General features: G+C 42.1%; 1 long non-coding RNA gene across 1 annotated transcript; it reads right to left on the bottom strand.

The window, feature by feature from the left end:
- Positions 1-1,457: 1,457 nt before the first annotated feature.
- LOC108438280 lies at positions 1,458-11,824 on the bottom strand. Its single transcript, XR_001858676.2, has 2 exons — positions 11,463-11,824; positions 1,458-2,331 (listed from the first exon to the last, which is right to left on the bottom strand). It is a non-coding gene; the product is annotated as an uncharacterized LOC108438280 (long non-coding RNA).
- Between the last annotated feature and the right edge of the window lie 4,747 nt (positions 11,825-16,571).

The raw sequence follows: 16,571 nt of genomic DNA, 5'->3' as shown, positions 1-16,571 counted from the left end.
GGCTGAGTTGCTGTCGTTCCCAATCACTTCCACTTTGTTATAATACCACTGACAATTGACTGGAATATTTAGTAGCAAGGAAATTTCACAACTGGACTTGTTGAAAACGTGGCGTCCTATCACAGTACCTCACTGGAATTCACTGAGCTCCTGAGAGCGACCCATTCTTTGGAACCTTTGCAACACCTGAATTCAATTATTTGGATGGGTGAGTGAATGCTTTTGGAAATATAGTGTATTATCACAGTTACACATTATCATAATAATTTGTACATATCATCACAACAAATATACACATATTTAACCAGTTAATAAATAGCATCTAGCATTTACTTCTGATAATTTTGAGAAAAAAAACCCATCAGCACTAGTGTGAGCTTCCTTTTAACATCTATAAAGAGTTAAAGTTTTCTTTGTTCCACTTCCTTGTTTTTGTTCCATCTCAGTTCTGGTTGGGTTCTTGGCCCAGATGTGACCCATATACCATATAATAAGAAGAACTAATGGAGATCTGGCACACACACTGTTAATGAGTAGAACTAATGGATTTGATAGACTGTAAAGTGTGCAAAGCTAATGGCTGTGGTACAGATCGGGCCCTCACACAGTAGTGACAATATTTAAAAGTTGTGGCCCAGAGCTGGCTCATATGTGGCACAAAGCTACAGCTGAATACTCACCTTGGTCCCCATTAGCCTGACTACAGGTGAGTTTGTAGAGCTTTTCAGATCAAACTATGTACAGAATGGAAAGATCTATCGTGTTGCAGTGAGTATTAGATGAAGAACAGAGAACTGCAGGGAAACCTGCTTATTTTGTTTTGACTTCTTTTCATTTGTCCTCATTCTGTACACAAAGATATGGTACCACACTGGCAAAACGTGCTGGTTTGCATGTTTTTTAAGGAGATTGCTAGTCTAATAAAGTCAATTCAGTGAACAATAGCATTAGCTTACATGAAGCAATATTCATATTTCAATATTAATTCAGAGGATTCAGTGATATTTGTGAAGAGAATATTCACAGGACTAAATGTATCCACTTTAAGACATATGTTTGTCACACACAAGTTTTGAGAAATACCTTTTATACCCGGAGCTCCAGTATTTGGAACTGCATGTCGGCAAGGTGTTATGTTTAAAACCTATTGACAAAAACAGGTATGTTAGGTTGTTGGTAGGGTTTTGCCAAGCAGGTGATAGGGTATTTCAGATGCTTGCAAAAGCACTGCAAGATCGTTGTTAGGTGTTTACTATTGTATATTAGTTAGTTTCTAGGACATAAGTAGAGTGTTTCAGGTAGTTGTTAGGTGGTTACTTAGATGTTGCTAAGCAGTTCACATAATCATATGTGGTCTGTAAAAAGTTGTGAATTTTGAGCATATAATAATTATAACAACAATAATAATAATAATAATAGTAATAATAATAATAATAAAAAGAAGACGAAAACCTGGATGTTAGCAAGGTTTTTTAAGTAAAACACAATGACAAGAACTGCAATGCTTCAGTGTTCATTTCCTGATAGTTAGTCTCCTGTGTTCTGAAAAATGTGGTGGACTGAACTATGATGTGCCCTTAACTGCCCTCCTCTAAAAATGACCTGGAACATAAACCAAAAGACATGCATTAGATAGAGAAGCACTTCTGGAGCTCTTCTTAATTTTCATTAAAATTAAGCATGTACACATCACATAGTCTCATTTGTCTGCCTTATCAAAACAAATTAAACTATTCTGCTTCTTCTGTTAGTGGTCATTTTCTCTCTTCCCTGGATAACCTGATCCTAGGTTGGCACATCACATTGTAACCAATCTTGCTGCAGTATATGCTGCAGAACATTAAGCCTGTAAATACTGCATTACTGCAAATTCTTCAGAAACTCAGGAGGGCAGTGTTCAATTGTGCCTGAGAACATGAAAGAAGGAGAGAAATAAGCAGAGCTAAGCAAAAACATTAATTTATGTACTAAAAATGAACAGATATCATTTTAACTTCAAACATGTTATAACCAGATTCCTTGATCAAATCACCACAGCCAAAGTCAATCAGCTTGACTGCCAAGGTGTCCAGGTTGATCAGCAAGTTCTCCTGTTTTAGGTCTGAAACACTGCCACCACTGACTGCCACATTATATAGTCTTCAGTGACGTAACCTCCATAGTCCTGAAGAAAACTGTCCAAGCTCTTGCAAGGGTTAGGGTGCTCCAGGATCAAGATGTAGCACTCAGGCTCATCAAACCACTCGATAAGCTGGATGATGGTTTTGCAGATGGGTGGCTGGCTCATGATCTGCAGCAGAGCAACCTCCGCACAACTTTTAGCTCATCAGGCTGCAAGAAAATAGGAAGTTAGATGGTGAAGGATTATCAGAGAAGAACATAGAGAGAAACTCATGACAGTTTAAGATTGTTTTTCTACCAGCATTTATTTCAGTTAAAATTTGAAAGTAAAAAAAGCTCAGAGGCTGCATGTATACTTGTGCTTTGGACATATCGGTCATCATTGTAACTTTTGGACAAATTTGATGGCCATCTACACACAAACACAATAAATATATTTAGACAACAAGCACTAAAAACAAAGAAGAGATGATGACTGTAAAATGCCTGGTCTCTTCTTATTTCTCCTGTTATATAAAAAACAAGTGCAAAACAGCAGAGGGTGCCAGTGAGCCAATCCTCAACGAATGGGGGTGAAAAGAGCTAAATGACCTAAAACTTAGTTAAAATGGTCTGTAATAACCTGCACAGAACTTTCCTTTTATTTTAGATCGTAGAAGGATGTATTTGGCTGAAAAACTAAGAAAACTATGTTTCTTTTTTTCTACAGCAAAGGGGGTTTAGGCAGAAGATCTACAGACCCCAGTAGTTGTGTGTCATTCTGTGTCATTATGCCCATATTAGGAACTCCGGGTCTAAGCTCAATTTCTCCATGGCCAGAATGAATAGTGTTTTCGAAAAATCGCCTCTAAAAAATAAAAATGATAAAAATGTTCAGAACCCAATATGTTTTGTTCTGTGTACATTTTTCTCCTGAATACCACTGGATCCTCTGAATTATGAGGTTGTAATAAAAAAAATAAAATAGAACCTCTTTGTAGGATATTTTGATAGGCAAAATGTCAAAAATACTACCCCTGTTAAAACTACGAGGCTGAATTTTGTTTATTTGTTTATTATAATGTCCCGAAAAAGCGTCTACAGAAAATGTTACCACCATTATAACAATAATTAGTATATTTTGAGAACCTAAATCAGCTTATCATTAGGTCAGCAGTAATATTAAGCTCACTCTTTACTGAATTAGTCTGAGTGCATGTATAATTGCAAAGCTTTTCAAATCAAGCTATGAACATAACAGAAAGATCTATTGCATTTCAGTACAGAGATCTGCAGGGAAACCTGTTTCTTTTGTTGACTTCTTTTCCTCTGCACTCAGAGTGCACATGGAAACGTACACTGATAAAAGCAAGAACTACCAGCATTTTCATACAACTCCTTCTTCTACCAGAGACTGCCAAATGGCAGTGCTGGGGTAATTTGCATCCCATTAGGCCACCTTTTGTTATGTACATGCAGCCACTACTAGGTAATGCTAAAGGGGGGATGGGTGATAGTACCAGGTACCAGGTGAACAGGGTTGTGTGTGAAGGGTGATAGTGTGAACTATTTTGATCCATTGAGAAGAAAATGTTTTTTAAATATCTTAAAATGTTGTTGTTGCAGCCATTAGATTGAAATATGCCAGTACCAGGTAACAATGAACAGGGATGGGTGTGATGGGTGTGATGGGTGATAGTGTGAACGATGATGATAATGATTATGTGTGTGTCCACCTCCATGTGGATAAAAAGCCACGTCACTACACATATTTCACTTACTCTGTTGACTGAGAAGCAAAGATGGCAAAGGTTTACAGTGGACAGCAAGCTTTGGACATGATCCTCAACCATGTCAACCCCTGTGACTCCGATGGAGAAGAAGTAACTCTTGATCAGAGTAGTGACTCTGAAATCTCTTCTAGTAAGATTTCCTAAATTTCCTATTTTTGTTTGCCAGTTATGGCTGTTGTGTTTTTGGAAGAGACACTGCAAAAAGTACCATCTTGATAAGTTAAAATTGCTCAAGAATATTCTATTTTAATTTGAGCAATTTTGACTTGTATGTTGACTTAAAACAAGATAAAATGTCTTGATAAGATGTTTTTACTTAGGTTTTTATGAATGTTTAAGTAAAAAAAAGTCTTTTTCAAGTAGCTGAGGGTTTTTTGTATAAATTTATGTAAAAATATCTTTACCTATTGGCAGTTTTTCAAAAGACAAAAACTACTTAAAGTAAGGTTAAAAAAATCTGAGCTATTTTGACTAATCAATATGCCACTTTTTGCAGTGTGATAACAAATCTACATTAGTACAAAGGAGGCATACTTGAGATGTTTTGGAATTCTAATTCAAATATTATGTTTGTGTCAATTTCACATTATTTCAACCTTTCACTCAACCTTTCACTCACATCAAATCTCAAACATATGGTCCTGTAGATGAGGAGACTTCACCACCTCCAGAAAAGAGAGGGCGCATGGAGACACACGAGTGGCTGACAGAGACGGCAAAAGACGGCACAGTGTGGCGTGAAGAGCAGATTGGAAGACCTCTGCATCACAGCCCAATTGAATGCAATCCCATGGATGGAGAGCCAACTGCTTTTGCCAGGAGAGAAGTGTCGAGTCGCTTACAGAGTTTCCTCTGTTTAATCTCTCTGCAAATGCTTCGGACCATACAGGAGTGGACTGTCCAGCATGCACGCCAGACACAGCATGGAAACTGGTTCATGGACCTCCCTGAACTAATGGCGTTTATTGCAATCCTCATCCTGCGAGGGATTGTCCGCCTTCCAGCGGTGCATGACGCATGGTCTGCAACACTGGGAGTACCCTCCATCAGCAAGATTATGGCTCGAAACCGCTTCCAGGACATCATGCGGCACCTACGCTTCGATGACAAGGACACACGCATTGAACGAGTTGCAAATGACCGGTTTGCTGCAGTCTCTGATGTTTGGGGGTCTTTCGTTGCCAACTGCATTGCTTCATACAACCCAGGAAGGCATATCACCATAGATGAGCAACTTTTTCCAACCAAGACCCGTTGCTGTTTTCTGCAGTACATTGCAACAAAACCTGACAAGTTTGGCATAAAGTTCTGGGTGGCATGTGACCTGAAATCCAAGTATGTATGCAACATCATCCCATATCTTGGCAAAGACTCCAGTCGTCCCATGGGGGAAAAACTATCGGAATATGTAGTGATGAAGCTAATGGAACCATTTATGGACAAAGGAAGAACCGTTACCACAGACAATTTTTTCACCTCATTGTCACTAGCAAGACGATTGCTCGGCCGGAAGACCACCCTCCTTGGCACTGTAAACAAGATTCACCGTGAGCTTCCAGACTCTGCCAAAAAGACTTTGGACCGTGAGGAATTCAGTACACAGGTGTTTTCAACCTCTGGTGCCACACTGACCGTTTACGCGCCCAAACGGAGAAAGACTGTCTGCATCCTCAGTAGCATGCACAGTATGGTGGAGACTGGGGACACCCAAAAAAAAAAGCCTAACACAGTCACAGACTACAACAGCTTACAATGTGGTGTGGATGTCATGGACCAGATGGTGCGAAAGTACACTGTACGTTCAGGAACACGGCGTTGGCCAGTCGCTGTGTTTTATAACTTAATTGACATTTCAGCACTGAATGCACATGTGCTTTTTCAGGCATGCACTGGGGTCAAAGAGAGACGGTCGGACTTCTTGGTGAAGCTTGCAGAAGAGCTTGCACAGTCTCATATGGCAGCCAAGGAGGTGCATAAGGAAAACCTTCAGCAGCAACCACCCACACCTGACACAGGGAAAAGGGCATTGTGCCAGGTTAAGTGTTGCTGCAAGAATAACCATGCCACTAAGCGTTGCATTTCTTGTAACAGGTTCACATGTGGCAAATGCAGAAAGGAGATGTTGTGGCAGTGCCAGGTGTGTTCAGACAATTTGTAATGTAGCGCACTACTGCACAATGACTGTATGTACATAGGATTATTAGCATAGTTTATATTTCTGTATAGTTTACTGTATATTTAGTTCTATTTATGAATACTTATAATATTGTTGCATGCTTATTTTATCTTTTTATTACTTTTTTTTATCTTTTTATTACTTTTATTACTATTTCATTGTACAGGGAAACAAAGCAACACGTTTCTTTACTGTACATATACCAATAAAGCTAACTTGAATCTAAATTTCTGGTAATGTTGACATTTTTTGGGGGGGGGGTGGGGGAGCTCCACCAACTTGTTGCCGAGAAGGGTGTAGAGTGTAGGAGAGTGTCCTTAGAGTTACTTATTGCAAATGTAATGGCCTCATTTACATAACATTGGAGGCAAGAAGGGCTTTTCACACCTGCCATTTGGCAGTTCTTTGGGAGTTAAAGGTATAACTGCCAAATGGCAGAGGTCTGGTAGTTCTAGTAGTAGTAGTGGTAGTTCTAGGGGGCTGCCAGCAATAGTCATATTTCAACTCTTTACGGCCTTGTAATTCAGAGGATCCAGTGATATTCGAGAGAAGCGTGTTCTTAGGACAAAATATATTGGGTTCTGAACATTTTTATTCAACGGCGAGTGCGATTGAGGCAATTTTTCGAAAACCCTATTCATTCCGGCCACAGAGGAATCGGGCTTAGACCCGGAGTTCTTAATATGGGCATAAGAGCACGGTGCCGGCTACCAATAAAGACACGACCATGGATTATAGGGCAGAAGGACACTGGCTTTACTTTAAATTGTTTTGTGCTGTGTTCAGGAAATAGATGCATTATTTTATATTAACGTTTGAGCATTTATAAAGTGCTCTGCTCATACCATTTCCCTCTCAAGCCGTTTTAGAAGTCTCGTGAGGATCCACGAGACCAGCCTCTTCCAACTGCACCTTTTGTCGACTTTAGGCTGGACCAGACACTAAACCAGCCATTAGGGGTGTACTTTGTGTACTTCTGGTGCCGGTCCCAAGCCCGGATAAATGGTGAGGGTTGCGTCAGGAAGGGCATCCGGCGTAAAACTTGTGCCAAAACTATCATGCGGATCACAAATATGATTGCCATACCGGATTGGTCGAGGCCCGGGTTAACAACGACTGCCTCCGGTGCTGTTGACCAGCAGGGTGCTGGACTACTGTAGGTCGAAGACCATCAAAGAGGAGAGGTGAAAGGCGGGTTAGAAGGCAGCGAGAGAGAAGGAAAGGCAGGAGTGTGGAGGTTAGTAGGGACTCTGAACATAGGGACAATGACTGGTAAAGGCAGAGAGCTTGCAGACATGATGGAGAGAAGGAAGGTAGATATTCTGTGTGTCCAGGAGACCAGATGGAAAGGAAGCAATGCCAGGAACATTGGAGGTGGATTCAAACTGTTCTGTCATGGTGTAGAGGAAGAGAAATGGAGTAGGGATAATCCTAAAGGAACAGCTTGTGAAAAGTGTTCTGGATGTAAAGAGAGTGTCAGACAGGATCATGAGCCTGACGTTGGAGGTTGATGGTGTAATTTTGAATGTGGTCAGTTCATATGCACCACAGGTTGGTTGTCAGTTAGAGGAGAAAGAGGAATTTTGGAGTAAGATGGATGAAGTGGTAGATGGTGTCCCTAGAGAGGAGAGATTAGTGATTGGTGCAGACTTCAATGGACATGTTGGTGAAGGGAACAGAGGGGATGAAGAGGTGCTGGGTATGTATGGTGTGAGAGACAGAAATGCGGAAGGTCAGATGGTTGTAGATTTTGCAAAGAGAATGGAAATGGCTGTGGTGAACACACATTTTTAGAAGAGGGAAGAACACAGGGTGACATACAAGAGTGGAGGGAGGTGGATTATATCTCCTTTAGGTGGCATCTCCTGCTAAGGATTGGAGATTGTAAAGTGGTACCAGGGGAAAGTGTAGCAAGGCAGCATAGGGTGGTTGTCTGTAGATTAGAAACAAAGAAGAGGAAGAGAGTGAAGACAGCCAAAGACTAGAAGGTGGAAGCTGAAGGAGGAGGATGGTTGCAGGCAGTTCAGGGAAAATACAGCTAAGGTGGTGAGAGAAACTGGCAAAAATGTGTTGGGTGTTTCATCTGGTCAGAGGAAAGAAGACAAGGAAAGTTGGTGGTGGAATGAGGAAGTCCAGGAGTGTATTCAGAAGAAGAAGGCAGCTAAGAAATAGTGGGATAACCAGAGAGATGAAGGAAGTAGGCAGGAGTACTGTGAGGCTAGTCGCATAGCGAAAAGAATGGTGGCAAAGGCAAAGGCTCAGGCCTATGATAAGCTGTATGAGAGGCTGGACAGGAAAGAAGGAGTAAAGGACTTGTATCGTTTGGCTAAACAGAGAGATAGAGCTGGAAAGGATGTACAGCAGCTTAGGCTGATAAAGGATAAAGAGGGAAATGTACTAGTGAGTGAACAGAGAGTGTTGAGTAGATGGAAGGAGTACTTTGAAGAACTGATGAACGAAGAAAGAGAGAGAGAGGAGGACAACGGGGGGAGAGATAGTGAATCAGGAAGTGCAGAGAATTGGTAAGGTGGAAGTGAGGGCAGCTTTAAAGAGGATGAAGAATGGAAAGGCAGTTGGTCCATATGACATACCTGTGGAGGTATGGAGAAGGCAGTGAACTTTTTAACCAGGTTGTTTAACAAAATCCTGGAGAGTGAGAGGATGCCTGATGAGTGGAGAAGTAGTGTACTGGTCGCCACTTTTAAGAACAAGAGTGATGTGCAGAGCTGCAGTAACTACAGAGGTATAAAGTTGATGAGCCACACCATGAAGGTATGGGAAAGAGTTGCTGAAGGAAGGCTAAGGCGAGAGGTTCAGATCAGTGAGCAGCAGTTTGGTTTCATGCCCAGAAAGAGTACCACAGATGCAATTTTTGCATTGAGAGTGTTTGTAGAGAAGTACAGAGAAGGTCAGAAGGAGCTACATTGTGTCTTTGTGGATCTAGAGAAGGCATATGATAGGGTGCCAAGAGAGGAACTGTGGTACTGTATGAGGAAGTCAGGTGTAGCCGAAAAGTATGTTAGGGTGGTGCAGGACATGTATGAGGATAGTGAGACAGTGGTGAGGTGTGCAGTTGGAGTGACAAATGGTTTCAAGCTGAAGGTAGGGTTACATCAGGGATCAGCTTTGAGCCCTTTATTGTTTGCAATGGTGATGGAAAGGTTGACAGATGAGGTCAGGCAGCAGGCTCCATGGACCATGATGTTTGCAGATGACATTGTAATCTGTGGTGAGAGTAGAGAGCAGGTGGTAGAGAATCTGGAGAGGTGGAGGTATGCACTGGAGAGGAGAGGAATGAAGGTCAGTAGAGACAAGATGGAATACATGTGTGTTGGGGCAGTCGTGGGCTGGAGGTTAGGGATCTGGCACTGTGACCGCAAGGTTGCCGGTTTGATCCCCAGGGCTGACAGTCCATGACTGAGGTGTCCTTGAGCAAGACACCTAACCCCCAACTGCTCCCCGGGCGCCGTGGATAGGGCTGCCCACCGCTCCGGGCAAGTGTGTGCTCACTGCCCCCTAGTGTGTGTGTGTGTTCACTAGTGTGTATGTGGTGTTTCACTTCACGGATGGGTTAAATGCGGAGGTGGAATTTCCCCGGTTGTGGGATCAAAAAAGTATCACTAATGAGAGGGAGGCAGGTGGAAAGGTGAAGATGCAAGGAGTAGAGGTCGTAAAGGTAGATGACTTCAAATATCTTGGGTCAACCATCCAGAGCAATGGACAGTGTAGAAAAGAGGTGAAGAAGAGGGTGACTGCAGGATGGAGTGGGTGGAGACGGGTGTCAGGGCTGATGTGTGACAGAAGGATAGCAGCAAGAGTGAAAGGGAAGGTTTACAAGACAGTAGTGTGTCCTGCTATGATGTATGGTTTGGAGACTTTGGCCCTGTCTAAAAGACAGGAGGCTGAGCTGGAGGTGGCGGAGATGAAGATGCTGAGATTTTCGTTCATGGTTTGGACATGTGTTGAGGAGGAATAGTGGATATATTGGTCAAAGAATGTTGGAGATGGAGCTGCCAGGTAGAAGGAGAAGAGGTAGACCTCAGAGAAGGTTTATGGATGTAGTGAAGGTGGACATGGAGATGGTTGGTGTAAAAGTAGAGGAAGCAGTGGATAGGGCAAGATGGAGGCAGATGATCCGCTGTGGCGACCCCTAAAGGGAGCAGCCGAAAGAAGAAGAAGAAGGCTGGACCAGACACTACGCAGCATTATACTGCCACCTATTGGTACTTTAGTTGGATTCCAGTAATTTTTGTATGATGTACTCAATCAGTTCAGTTTTGTTGAAACCAGGGGTGCAACTACATACTACATACATTTCTGAGGTGGATGCAAACATATTATCGGCGCCCCCCCCCCAAAACCCCGCCCCTTAACTTAAAGTGACTGAAAGAAATTAAAATTAAAATCAAATATTTAAGCAGGCAAGCTAAAATAAGGAACTTTATAAACAGAATACAAATTAAATGGTAAGAGCAAAAAACAAGCAATGAGGATTTAATTAAGAAGAAATAAAATAATTCAGAATAAACTGATAAGTGGACAGGCTAAAATGTAATGCAATAAAATAGAGATTCATAATTAGAATAATAAAATATAAGCACAAAGAAAGAGGGTTAAAACACCAAGTTTATATAAAAAAGTAAATTATGGAAATAAAATAAACAGTAAAACAGAAGACAGAATAAATAAAAGGAAGAAATAAATGAAATAAAAAGGTAAAAGGCGAAAAGTATGGAATAAAATAAATAAAAAGGTAAAACAGAAAATTAAATAAATAAAAGGACAAAATAAATAAAAATGTAAAGGAAAACTCAACTAAAACAGTTACAGGCTGAATGTGTCTGAATGTGGCTAGAAACTAAGAGTTTAAGATGATTTAGTGCCACCAGCGAGCTGAGCTTTAGACCACTAAAATGTTGACTAGCTAGGTTAGCTAGCTAAACAGGCTACTATAAAGAGCTATGGCTTGACTAATGTCACTCGTTTTGAAGTTAAACCGAGAAAATAACCAGTTCAGGGTTAATCAGGTTGTAGCTGGAGAACCAAGTTTAGCTTTAACGTTAGCTTGCTGCCTCACTGCTATCATTCATCTGGCTGGCTGGGTAATATTAATATGGCTAGCCTTAGCTAGCACAGTAACATACATCTTAAACTGAAAAGGCGATCTCTTCTGATTGTGTGAATCTATTCACGGTGAAGTACGGGATCTTTGGGGAAACTATGGAAGGTTTGACCTCTATTAGATTCCTTTATTTTTGAATAAGTGCGTTTGGGAACGCAGCAGTGAGGCAGCTTTGCTAGAACCCAGTGGTCCAACGCTACTTTCGTACCCTACAGTCTCGTTTTGGTAGACAAAGGTGACGTAGGTGAATAAAGCGTATAAACTGACCAACCTGCTGTCTTTCAACCACTTTGAGAAGCTTTTCTTCATCCCTACAACATCTTTTTCTCTCTCCCTCTTCCGTTTTCTGTTTTGTGCCCCGGAGAGCTTTTTTTTCTGCCCCTCCATCCTGAACACCCTGCAGGTGCTTGCGCCACGACAGGGAAAAAAACAAACAAAAAAAAAACACGCCTTGACGCGTTCCCTATGGGGCGCGTTCTCAAGCGCCTGTGTTTGGGAGCAAATGACAGGAGGGTAGGGGGCGGAGTGGATGGGCGCCTGATTAGTGCTGTGCTGTTTTTTGATGTGTATTATCATACTTGAACAAACAGCTCTTACAGAAAATGCAGACTAGAAATAATTTTCCGGCATCGTTTTGGCGCCCCTCCAGTGCAGCGCCCATGTGCGCCGCATACGCTGCATACCCCCTTTTTGCGCCACTGGTTGAAACAGTAACTGGGCAGCTGAAATCAACTATAAGACAACACTTACATTTATATTTACATTTAATGTATTTTAAATTAAATTAAATTAAATAAACTACTGCACTTGAATCAGTTAACACATTTGAAAAAACTACATATTACAAAACACTATTTTTACTGTCCCTGCGATGGACTGGCGACCTGTCCATACAGCTGGGAAAGGCTCCAGCTCCCCCCACGACACAGAAGGAGAAGCAGCTTAGAAGGTGTGTGTGTGTGTTTTTACTGTTTTATACTTCCTTATTTAGATTTTTCTGAAGGTGTATCCCACAACAACACTGGGTACACATAAGTTAAACCTCCATCATCTCGTCTTGATGAGCACTTCCTCTCTCAACAGGGAGACTTCACATTGTTAACTGAGAATAAGAGGAATAATGAACAAACCATCAAGAAGCATGAAGATCCAAATAAAAGACAGGGTGTTCTACAGAATCACTGTACATAATAATAATAATAATAATAATAATAATAATAATAATAAATTGTTTACATAGATTGTTCAAGGAAAATGAGAAAGTACCATCCCACATCACTCACTCTGCGTATGTTTCTCTGCACTAGGACTGCAACAAACAACTAATTTGATAATCGAATAATCGATTATTCGGATTATGAATTGCTACATTACCAAATAACTTTTATGTAGCTATTAGCTTTTAGTCTGAGGTTGTTTTATACATTCACTAACTATCACTGAAGACAATAAAGGTGAATATCATTTAAGGTTCCATTGTTTTAATTAACTTTCCTGCTAAAACAAAAGGAAAAAATTATTCCAATATATTTTTCTTGTCAAGATTTATAACCAAGGATGTGTAAAGAAGTAATAAAATCAAATAAAATTTTAAAATCCATCTAAATTTAAATGTAAACAGTGCAGTCTCTATGAATTCTGCTGTCTGTCTTCACTCTGCTGCAACTAAATTCTACAATCACAAGCCTTTAATGAAACTGAGGAAAGTCTCGTGAGGGACTTGCTCTCCTCTGAGAGCAGATACTCCGACCAGCAGAGAAGACGCGTTCTGGTGGAGCAAACGGGAAAGTGTCGAAAGTTTGTGACAAACTCTACGAGCTGTTAAAATTGAACGAGTCCAATTTAACTCTTCATTTGAACGTTAATCATTTATCCAGCTACCTAAACTGTCAGCAAATGGTGGCGAGCGTTCGCGGAAAACAGGAACTCTGTTTGTAATCGCTCTCCTGTCTTCACTGAATTTGAACACACCGACGACCTCAACGCTAAGATGATGCAGTATTTAGCACTGTAAGCGTTATCTGGAGAGTGAACAGAATCGTTGTGAATAATAGTTACTTCTCTGTTCCCACTCCATTAACGATTCAAGGTAACCTGCATTTTGGAATAGAAAACGTCACAGATCAGCTCATAACATGAAGTAGGATGGCTTATAGCATTAACATTAGCTAAATAGCTCAACTACTAACCCTAACCCTAATCCCATACCACACACTCCTGTACTTCACACAAATTAGTGCACTTCTAATGGTATATGCGTTATATTTACATACTATTTAGCGAGCTAATATGCGGTTTGGGACTAGGCGTATCTTACCGAGATGAATCTTCTTCACCCAGTGAACTGAGTTTCCCCTTCAGATGCTCCAACATGGAGAACGTATTCCTGTGACAGCTGAGCTCGGCTTTACAAATAGCACGATGGACACACTTTTTAGCGTGTAGTTTTTGAGACTGCCATCACGCTGTTGTTAACTAGGAAAGTATTCCTAGAAAGACGCGTAATGACGTCACCAACTAATCAACTACTACATTAGCAATTAATTTGGTTGTTGATTTTAGTTGACTAAGTTGAATAATCGTGGCACCCCTACCCTGCATGATGTAGTACTTGTCACTCCCCCTGACTCTTTTTAGTCTTTGGAGGGTGACAGATGGCGTGGCGGTATACTGTTTGTGATTTATGGAATACAGCCACTCTGGCAATCTTGAAGACTACTGACTAGATTACTGACCTTGATTAATGTCATGACAGGCAATGTCTTTTAATTTTGCAACTACACACATCCCCCAGTCTGACAACGCACAACTTTGATTATCAACACACCATGCACCAACTCATAGTTTTTGACCCTGAACACCATGTGTTTAGAAACACATTTTATGCAGACAGGAAAACATTCTAAGAAAACAAAAGAGCAGAAACAGTCAAACCAAGACTACACACAGATCATACTAATTAATTGTATCACCCATGATTCAACTGCCCTTCCTGGATCGGGGCCTTGGCAGTAGGGCTTGTGTGGTCTAGGGATCTTCAGAGGTAAGTCGTCAGGAGAAATATGCTCCTGGTAGGGTCTCCCAGGGCGAACAGGTCTGGAGTGAAGACCCTGACTAACGCAATCCAAAACTCCACCATGCACAACAGACACAGAAAATCGTGTACCCTGCCTGGGAGAGGGTCACCAGGACCTACCCCTGGAGCCAGGCCTAGGGGTAATGTTCCTTGGCAAGCATCAGGCTTAGCCCGAAGAGGCAATGTGGGGAGACCATTTGGGCCCACCACCCGCAAGGTCCAGCATGGGGGAGCGGTGCAGTGCCGTATAGGCAGTGGGAGATTGCAGGGGGGCCCTTGGTGGCCTAGGCCCCTGTGGCAGAAACTGGCTCTTGGTACACGGAATGTAATCTCACTGGGGGCATGGTGCTGGAGCTTGTGCAGGAGGTTGAGAGGTACCAACTAGATATAGTTGGGCTCACCTCCACCCACAGTGTTGGCTCTGAAACCAAACTCCTGGATAGGGGTTGGTCCCTCTCCTACTCAGGGATTACACAGGGTGAGAGGCACCGGGCGGGTATGGGTATGAGTCTGGTGGCTGTGCAGTTGGAATTTGTCCTGGTGGATGAGAGGGTCGCCTCAATGTGAATTAAAATCGCAAAGAGGAAAACTCTGACTGTTGTGTGTGCTTATGCACCAAACAACAGGTCGGAATATTCGGTCTTCTTGGAGCAAGTGGGCAGGGTTCTGGAAAGAGTCCCACCTACAGGCTCCATAGTCTTGCTGGGAGACTTCAATGCTCATGTTGGCAGTGACTGGGAGACCTGAAGAGGCGTGATTGGGAAGAACGGCCTGCTCGATCTAAACCCAAATGGCGAATTGTTATTGGACTTCTGTGCCAGGCATGGATTGTCCATAACGAACATCAAGTTCAAACACAAGGATGTTCATAAGTGTACGTGTTACCGGAGCTCCTTGGGTCAGAGGTCAATCATCGACTTTATTGTCATTTCATCTGACTTTGGACCATGTTCTTGACACTTGGTTGAAGAGAGGTGCTGAGCTGTCAACTGATCACCATCTGGTCGTGAGTTGGACCATATAGCAGGGAAGACTGATGGTCAGGCCCGGTAGGACCAAGCGAATAGTAAGGGTGTGCTGGGAACGACTGTCAGAGGCCATACCTCATGGGAGTCAGGGCTGGAGGCTTCTGGCGTATCAAGCTCCATTTCCCTGGAGGAGGTCACTGAGGTAGTTGGCCAGATCTTCAGTGACAAGGCACCAGGGGTGGATGAGATTCATCCGGAGATGCTTAAGGCTCTGGATATTGTTGGGCTGTTGTGGCTGACACACCTCTACAATATTGCATAAAACTCAGGAACAGTGCCCTTGGACTGGCAGACTTGGGTGGTGGTCCCTATTTTTAAGAAAGGGGACCGGAGGGTGTGTGCCAACTATTGGGGTATCACACTGCTCAGCCTCCCTGGGAAAGTCTATGCCAAGGAGCTGGAAAGGAGACTCTGACCAATAGCTGAACCTCAGATTGAGGAGGAACGATGCGGATTCCGTCCGCTTTTCACTCTCTCATGGATTGTTGAGGGGGTGTTAACTTCTGCTGGCAAGCGTTTGTTTCTTGAGGAAAAACAGGAGTGGAGACTCGAGGAAAAAGAAGTTTAATGAACACGCGTCTTCCCACGAAGCAAGTCTGCCTAGCTTAGGCATTCATCACTCTTATAGTTACTCCAGTAAAAGCACACCCACCAGTTATTTCTTTGACTCAACGACCCCAAAAGGCCCCCCCACTTGATGGCCGGCTGCCTCTACCTTTGTAATTAAAATAGAGGTGTTGAGGTCCACAGCATTTGTGTATATATTTCTGTATTTTGGTCTATAGTTCTATCATTTATGTTGAATAGATTCTCCCAAAATTTTATGCTGCTGCACTGATGTTGAACCATGCACTGGGTCGGTATGACCAACAGGTCAAAACAAGCTCAAAACAAAGTGCGTGCTGTGCTCTGATTGATGTTCTTGCTTCCTTATTATTATTCTTCATTATTGTGGCAAAATGTGTTTACTTCTTTCTGCAGTTTCTATCTGTGGCCAGTAGATGGTGCATTGTATCTTTAATAGAAATCAGCTGATGCCTGTAGAAAAAAATGCTGGACAGCAGCATTTTTACCTTGTTTCTACACACGGAGTCTATTTTACATTGACAGGTAAGTGTTTTTGCCTTCTCCTGTAAAGTTCATATTTTGGAGATACTTGTGTTTCATTGCACAGCGCTATGTGCGTATCTTTGAGCATGAATGGTTCCTTTACAAAAAGGAGTTACTAATACCATGGGCACTAAAAAATATCTATGCCATGACCCTAGATTTTGAA

This window comes from Pygocentrus nattereri, chromosome 3 (genome assembly GCF_015220715.1).
Source record: "Pygocentrus nattereri isolate fPygNat1 chromosome 3, fPygNat1.pri, whole genome shotgun sequence".
NCBI classification, from domain to species: Eukaryota; Metazoa; Chordata; class Actinopteri; order Characiformes; family Serrasalmidae; genus Pygocentrus; species Pygocentrus nattereri.
The sequence above is the reverse complement of the archived record's forward strand: the minus strand, read 5'-3'. Positions and strand labels throughout refer to the sequence as shown.